Source organism: Bidens hawaiensis, unplaced genomic scaffold, assembly GCF_021521415.1.
Source record: "Bidens hawaiensis isolate Kalapana, Puna unplaced genomic scaffold, B.hawaiensis_p1.1 tig00002525_1, whole genome shotgun sequence".
In the NCBI taxonomy this organism is placed as follows: domain Eukaryota; kingdom Viridiplantae; phylum Streptophyta; class Magnoliopsida; order Asterales; family Asteraceae; genus Bidens; species Bidens hawaiensis.
The window spans coordinates 2,304,435-2,312,064 of NW_027491138.1; the positions used below are offsets into that span (position 1 = coordinate 2,304,435).

A 7,630-nucleotide genomic window follows, 5' to 3' on the forward strand; every position below is an offset into this window, starting at 1 on the left:
GTGTCTTATTTTTTAAGAGGAAATAAGATGTGTTCAGATCTGTTTAAAAAAAAAAAACAAACAGTCTTCAAGGGTGACGTCTGCGCGCCTGCAGACATAAGCTCCCTTGAAGATGTTTGAAGAAAAAACAAACACCCCCTAAACCCAACACAGTAAGTCTATCAACTTCCTTACAATTGTTGAATTTGTTCAGTTATTAAGCATGTTGTAGCTTCGATCATCGTTCTTAATTGTTGAATTTGTGCTAGTAATTATCATCTCGTTTAATCCTTCGTGTTTGCAGCTGTTTTTGTTTTACTTTATGCAATTGATTTTCCCTTTAACTGTATCTAATTATGCCAATTAATCAATCATAAAGTCGAGTGTATTGATGACATCTTCAATTGTATTTAGGATTATATTGGCAATGGCAGACAATGGTCCTGTGAACGACGATACCAAAGATATCATTGACAACGAATCATCAATCGATGACTTAACACGAGAGGTTCAAGAAACCCTCACTCTTTCACAAAGGCACAAATTCTGGGAAACACAACCCGTCGGCCAGTTTAAGGACCTAAACGACACGTCCTTACCTGAAGGCCTGATTGAACCCCCAACCCCAATCTCGGAGGTCAAACAAGAGCCCTATAATCTCCCAAGCCCTTACGAATGGGTCACTTGTGACATGAACTCTGAAGACACGTGTGCTGAGGTCTACAGTCTTCTCTCGAACAACTATGTTGAAGACGATGAAAACATGTTCAGGTTTAACTACTCGAAAGAGTTCCTCCAGTGGGCCCTACACCCTCCCGGCTACTACAAATCATGGCATATCGGGGTGCGTGTTAAAAGCTCAAAAAAGCTTGTTGCTTTCATAACCGGAATCCCTGCGAGAATCCGGGTTCGTTCGGATATTGTCAGCATGGCGGAGGTCAACTTCTTGTGTGTTCATAAGAAACTCAGGTCAAAACTTTTGGCCCCGGTCATGATCAAAGAGGTCACACGAAGGGTTCATTTGGAAAACATATGGCAAGCTGCTTATACAGCTGGGGTCATTTTGCCGACCCCTATAACTTCCTGCCAATACTGGCATCGATCGTTAAACCCCAAAAAACTTATCGATGTCGGGTTTTCACAGCTTGGTCCAAGGATGACTATGAGCAGAACATTGAAGCTTTTTAAACTACCCGATCAGCCTGCGACACCCGGGTTTAGGAAAATGGAGCTTCGTGATGTACCTGCAGTGACTCGATTACTCAAAGCGTACTTATTGCAGTTTGTGGTTGCACCTGATTTTGATGAACTTGATGTGGAGCATTGGGTTCTTCCAAAAGAGGATGTTGTCGATAGTTATGTTGTTGAAAGCCCTGAAAACCATAAAATAACTGACTTTTGCAGCTTTTACACGCTGCCGTCATCGATTCTTGGTCACCCGAGTCACTCTATTTTGAAAGCGGCTTATTCGTACTATAACGTTTCAACCAAAACGCCTTTAGTACAGTTGATGAATGATGCGCTTATTGTGGCGAAACAGAAGGGTTTTGATGTTTTTAATGCGTTGGATTTGATGCATAATGAGAGTTTTTTGAAGGAGTTGAAGTATGGGCCGGGTGATGGTAAGTTGCATTACTATCTTTATGATTATAGAATTAAACATATCTTAAGACCGTCAGAACTTGGGCTTGTACTCTTGTAGTTTTGAAACTAGTGGTCTGTTTTGGGTTTTTGATTTTGATCAATGTCTGCCTATCCGTCTACGTACTCATTTGATATTATGAATTCATAAACACCTTTCATTTTAAGTGATCCCTATTTCTGTTTTTGCTTGTTATATTATGTGGTTTTGAAAGCCGGGAAACACAGATTGTCTGTTTAGGTGCAGTTGAAAAGGTTTGTTTCTTGTTTATGTAAATTGATGTGATTTTACATGATTTGATATTTGGAAATTTACAAGTTCAAACTGTTGTTGCAAGTGAGTTAGTTAAAAATTTAGCTCAAACATTTACCAAGTTTGAGTGTGAGGTCAAGTACGAAAGTAAGTTTTAAATATACAACGATGTGAACTTGTAATATGTGCTTGATCTGAGAGTGGGGAAGAAAATATTCAGAAATGTTTTCTGGCATTCAAGTAACTCAGTCGAGCCGCGTTACTCAACAGCGAGTAGTGACTCTTGAGTAACTTGTAGCAGTTGCAGGGTAAAGCCGTTAGGTGGGCTCACAGTGACTCAGGCTAGTCGGGCCTTATTTTGTGTTTTATAAATATAAAAGATCAAACGGGTGGATCGTTACTAGCAAGTGACATGCGAATTAGCACCCAATCGCTTGGTATCGGCTCCTCCAGTGACTTGGGCTATTTTGACCACCAAGCGACGTGCGAATTCCTTGAGTTCGGTAACCAGATTCTCGAGTGGCTGCGAAGGAGGGACGCATGATCTTGCGGTGCTAGGTGTCTCGGGCTTTCTTTTGTAAACTTTAAGACAAAAAGTCTAGAGCTTTCTTTGTTACAAGTATTCAACCAAAAAGTGATGTTGAATCTATTCTGAATGATTAGTGTGCATACCAAATACAGTATATCATATTTCTTGAACAGATTTCATTACACGCGCATATCAGGCTATCGAGCAGTATACAAATGACCTATGCTAATTTTTGTCTAAACATCCTTCACCATTAGGATAAAAGATTCATACCATTAGCAGTCTAGAGGTCTAGAATAATCTGGAGGGAGCGAGGGGCAACGTTCGCTCATATGAGGATACAGGCCAATTGTATCCAGGTAGTTCCATTCGATATTTCCCTTTTACTTAACAAAATGGAAGCTCAACTGAGTCACCTTCACTACACTACTTTGGCAGCCTGCTCGAATTGTTTTCATACAACTTGAGCGTGTAAGCATCTTTAATCTGTGCATTATTTTACAAAGGTTAGTAAGTATTTATATGATGCACACTGTGCATCAATGGTAATTGACTCACTGTGAATTTGGTAACTTGAATTTGGTTTGCAAGATCTCCAAAAAGTCCTGCTTCTTTGTACATTTCAAGGACAAAGGCAACACAAGATGTTGGCTTTCCATCACTGTATATCCAGTCATCTTGTTCAGGCATACTCAGTAATTCAGCAAAAGATGAACCGCGTTTTTCAACTTTCAGTAAAATATCAGGAAGGTCAAGCCCCTGTCGAAGCGGCAAACTAGCATCAAGATATACAAAATGTAATAATAAAACCGAGAGGTGATGATTTCAAACTCTTTACTTATTCAAAGAAAAGTAGGGATAGTTAACCTGAGTACCGAGCTGCTTATTTAAAGCTTCCTTCCACATATTAGATGCATACGCAGGCTGCATATGATCCCACATGGTCATAACCGAAGCAACCTGTAACATGATTAAAGTTCATTAAAGAATCTAAAACTGAGAAGTAGTTCAACATTAAGGTAATGTCAAATGTGGTACCAGATTAGCATCCAAAGGTGGTGGATAGTTATCACTAACAGTATCTATCCAACTAAATATCAAATTATGATAACCATATGGCAACCCAATCTGATGCAGTTTCGACTAGCAATCAAATGGCTCAAGAACACAATGATTTCATTCAAACAATTCGAACCGAATGATTCAGTTAACAAGCTTAAAGTTTACAAATTCTTTATTAAAAAAACAATCAACTAACTAAAACAAAAGACCTATAACCCTATTTATAAATAAAAATAGACATTTGGGTCGGGCCGAGTTAATGGGCCGATGCTCCTGCATCACAATCATACTCTGAGCAGGGCCGGCTCCGAGAATTGAAAAAAAAACTACGCCGAAGGCGAAAAATATTTTGGGCCTTAAGTAAAAATAGTATTTTGTTAGGTTTAAATAATTTATTTTTTAAATTGATTTCTTTGGTTGTGACTTGGGTTGTGTAAGAAACTAATATATAAAAATAAGATTAAAAATGCATCAAATGAGACTAGAACCCACAACCTTTGGGATGGAAGTCAACCTTTACCACTAGACCAAGTTAGTTATTACCTAAATAAGATTAAACATTAAGTATACATATAGTTTTTTTAATAAAAATACATATAATTTTTTTTTTAAAAATTTCGGGCCTAACGAATAGTCGGGTCTATGGCGGTCAACCCCTCTGCCATAGGCCATGGCCGGCCCTGACTCTGAGAATACTCCCAAGCAGCCATCTCGTTAAATCTGGACCGTAGATCAGGATGCAAAGGCAGCAACGCAATATGCGGATTGGCCTCGTCTTTAGTCAACTCAAAATTCCACCAATCATCCCATGAAAATAAAGCAATAACATCTTGACCCAATGGTCAAAATTCAAAAGTCAAAACCAAAAGCAACACAATTATTAGTCTAATATTTATACTTTTTTCTTTCTTTCAAATACTCAGTTTTTAATTCATTCATGACTCATAAACACCATACTTTATTTATTTTAGTTTTAATAACTTAATATATTACTAAAACTATGAATTAACATTAAAACATAAAGCATTTTCATATATCGTTTTATGTTAGATATATAAAAACTATTTTTTATATTATTTATGACATCATCCAATTCTTAGATCTGTTTAAATGGTTTCGACCAGTGAACCGCTTACTGAAAACATTAATTTTACTACCTCTTCATTTTCATGTCCTGATTCACCAACCCATAGCTTTCCATCCGGGTCCCACAAGCAAACCACAGAATGACCCGCATAAGCCCCAGTCACCCATTTTTCAAGGGTCTCGAACCCGCCCCATCTGCCACGGATTTTTGATATTGCAAGGAAGTCCCCAGAGTGAATATCATCTTGATTAATATTAGAAACCCATGGTTCGGGTCGGGCCTCAAAAGCAGCACCCATATGGAGTAGCAAACATGTAAATATCCATGCATGTCCAACTGTGTGCGTTGCTTACCTTCAAAGGAGAAAAAAAAACCCATCAATTTGAAGAAACCATAAAACAATATATGCAATCAAAAGCAACATCTAAAACACGATTGACAACAATCAAAAACACAAGAAATCGGCCACATGAAGTATAATTGTAGACACATTTTAAGGTAAGACCGGCCGATTTAAATGTAATCAATAAATGATCATTTCATGAACCTTAATATGTAGAGTGCCTCCTCCAAATTCACTACCACTCTTATTATGAAACTCCAACCACACACTATTCTCATAAAAGCAAGACCCCTTCCACTCTAACTAGCCCGAACTATTGGCGCCCCCCACGAAGCTAGGCATAAGATCCGTGGCACCTCGGATAGATTTGAAGATTGGCCATGAAATTTGTCGGGGTAAAAGTGGAAGTATGTCTTGTGGACGAGTTGGATTTCGGGTACAAGTATCTAGTAAGACAAATATTAAGGCCCCTACAAAGTGAGTTTTGGAGATAAAGATGAATGATGAACAAGGGGGTACCATTGAAGGTGGATTATTGTTTAAATATGTTGCGTATTAATCATAACTCAAAATATTTGCTCTTTCTATATACTCACACAACAAGGCTAAAATTTGTAGTTTTGTAATGACTTCAACATGAATATGCTAATAAGCTTAAACTTAATGGCCTAACTCGTCTAGACAATTTGACTTGGCCCGTTCGTGCTACTTTGTGATAGTATAATTCGTGCTTGAAATTACTTATAACCCTAACAATGAACGAGTCACTTTGTAAAAGGTTTGGACTACTAGATTTGACATTGTTCAAATATTGGAGGGGCGAACGTAAGCTATGAACAAGTTTCGGGCATTTTGTACGTAAACAAATGCGAAAACGCCAAAAAGAAAGAGAACTCCTGTCAGAAACAGAGAATTAAGATTTCTATTAACTCCAAATCAGAATGAATCAAATAATGTCATGAACAATCCAGACAAGAACAATACGAACTGAAAAATAATAGGCAGAAGGTTTCAACAAAATCTATAACAAAGATATTAATACAAGAGATGAGAGAAAGCATGAAGACTGATCTGAAGACCAAATTATGAAGTCGAAACACCCTAAAACCTCTATTATCATATGATATATAGATAAAGATCTAAAACAGGTCAGCCACATAAACTCTTTAAGCCCACATCCAAGCCCATCTGCTACAAGACCAGCTCCAAGCCCATTCGCCAATTAACCAACCCTCGTTAATAATATATGAGCAAATCATTAGAACTAAAAACATACAATATTATATAATATTTTTATTATACAAATTGAGCTTATACAAACATTTCAACAACTCCAATTTTTTTGGCAATTGCAATGTGCACGTAATTCAGTTGGCATGGAGAACAAATTTTCTGGGCCAAAACAATTTTCATCAGCTATTTTGTTTAAACAAATTAGTTTTATGTAAATGAATATAAAAGGGAAAATTCTTAAAATGTCTTATTAACGGAGAAAGATTTCATTTTTATCCCCATAATTAAAAGTTTCAAGAAATGTCCTCTATAAACACGTCTTTGACGACGCGTTAGGCCTCAACGCGTCTTTCACGACATGTTAGCCTCCAATGAGCATCTTTTACGAAATGTTAACATCTAACGCATTTTTCATGACATGTTTGCTCTATTAATTGTTTTTTTTAATATTACATTATTATAATTAATTTTACTCATATGTATTTGGTTTTTTAATAACTTGTAATGCATACAGTATTAAAAAGTTCCAAATATACCATTGAGACGTGCTTATTTTTATCTACGTGTTATTATAATGTTTACTTAAAACGAACCAGATCAACTTTTATTAAACATTTTGATATCAATTTGAAACTCGGTTTTGAGTAAAATTTATGACAACATATAGAAAAACTAAACACGTTTCAGCGACATATTCGAAATTATATATAAATTTATATATTACAAGTTATAAAAGAAAAACCAAATATGGATAAAATTAATCATAATAATGTAATATTAAAAAAAATAACATGCGAAACATGTCGTGAAAGAGGCGTTAGAGGATAGCAGGTCGTGAAAGATGCGCATCGGAGGCTAACAGGTCATCACAATTGCGTTTGGTGACCAAACAGGTTGTGAAAGACTCGTTGAGGCCTAAAACGTCGTCAAATACGTGTTTATAAGGGTCATTTTGGAAACTTTTAATTATGGGGATAAAAATAAAATCCCTCTCAATTAATGAGACATTTTAGAAATTTTCCCAATATAAAATACACATTTGAATGTTTAAGGAACATCAAAATACGCGAGTTATTTAATTAACAAAGTTTATTAACTAAAGGTTAATAATAGGTTTAATACAAATTTTGTTTTAGTTATAAAACTATAAGAAAACAATATTTTACACTTTTATTTAAATCTCTAAAATCTAGGTACGGACAGAGAACGAATACAAGTACATAATATTCGAGGAAAAATCTTATCCCTAGCCACAAATGGTTCAACCGTGCCCACCGGTCTCCCAACTAAGGGTGTATCAGGCATGATGTTACGGTTTATTTGAGACAACCGTCAATCTCCCAAGAACACAAGAGAAGAAGAGAAAAGAGACCCAAAATAATAATTCTTTCTTATTATTTTTCTTAAACGAGATTACAATATATAGGAAAACAAAGACATAAAAATAGAAGAAGATAAACAATAAGGAAACATAATTTGACTATAATAAGGAAACTAAATAAA

At 36.1% G+C, this 7,630-nt stretch overlaps 2 pseudogenes; one reads left to right on the forward strand and one right to left on the reverse strand.

Annotated features, from left to right (window-relative positions):
* The first annotated feature begins 381 nt into the window (after positions 1-381).
* LOC143620007 (glycylpeptide N-tetradecanoyltransferase 1 pseudogene) lies at positions 382-1,787 on the forward strand (annotated as a pseudogene).
* An 890-nt stretch (positions 1,788-2,677) lies between these two features.
* LOC143619942 (uncharacterized) lies at positions 2,678-4,849 on the reverse strand (annotated as a pseudogene).
* Positions 4,850-7,630: the final 2,781 nt, after the last annotated feature.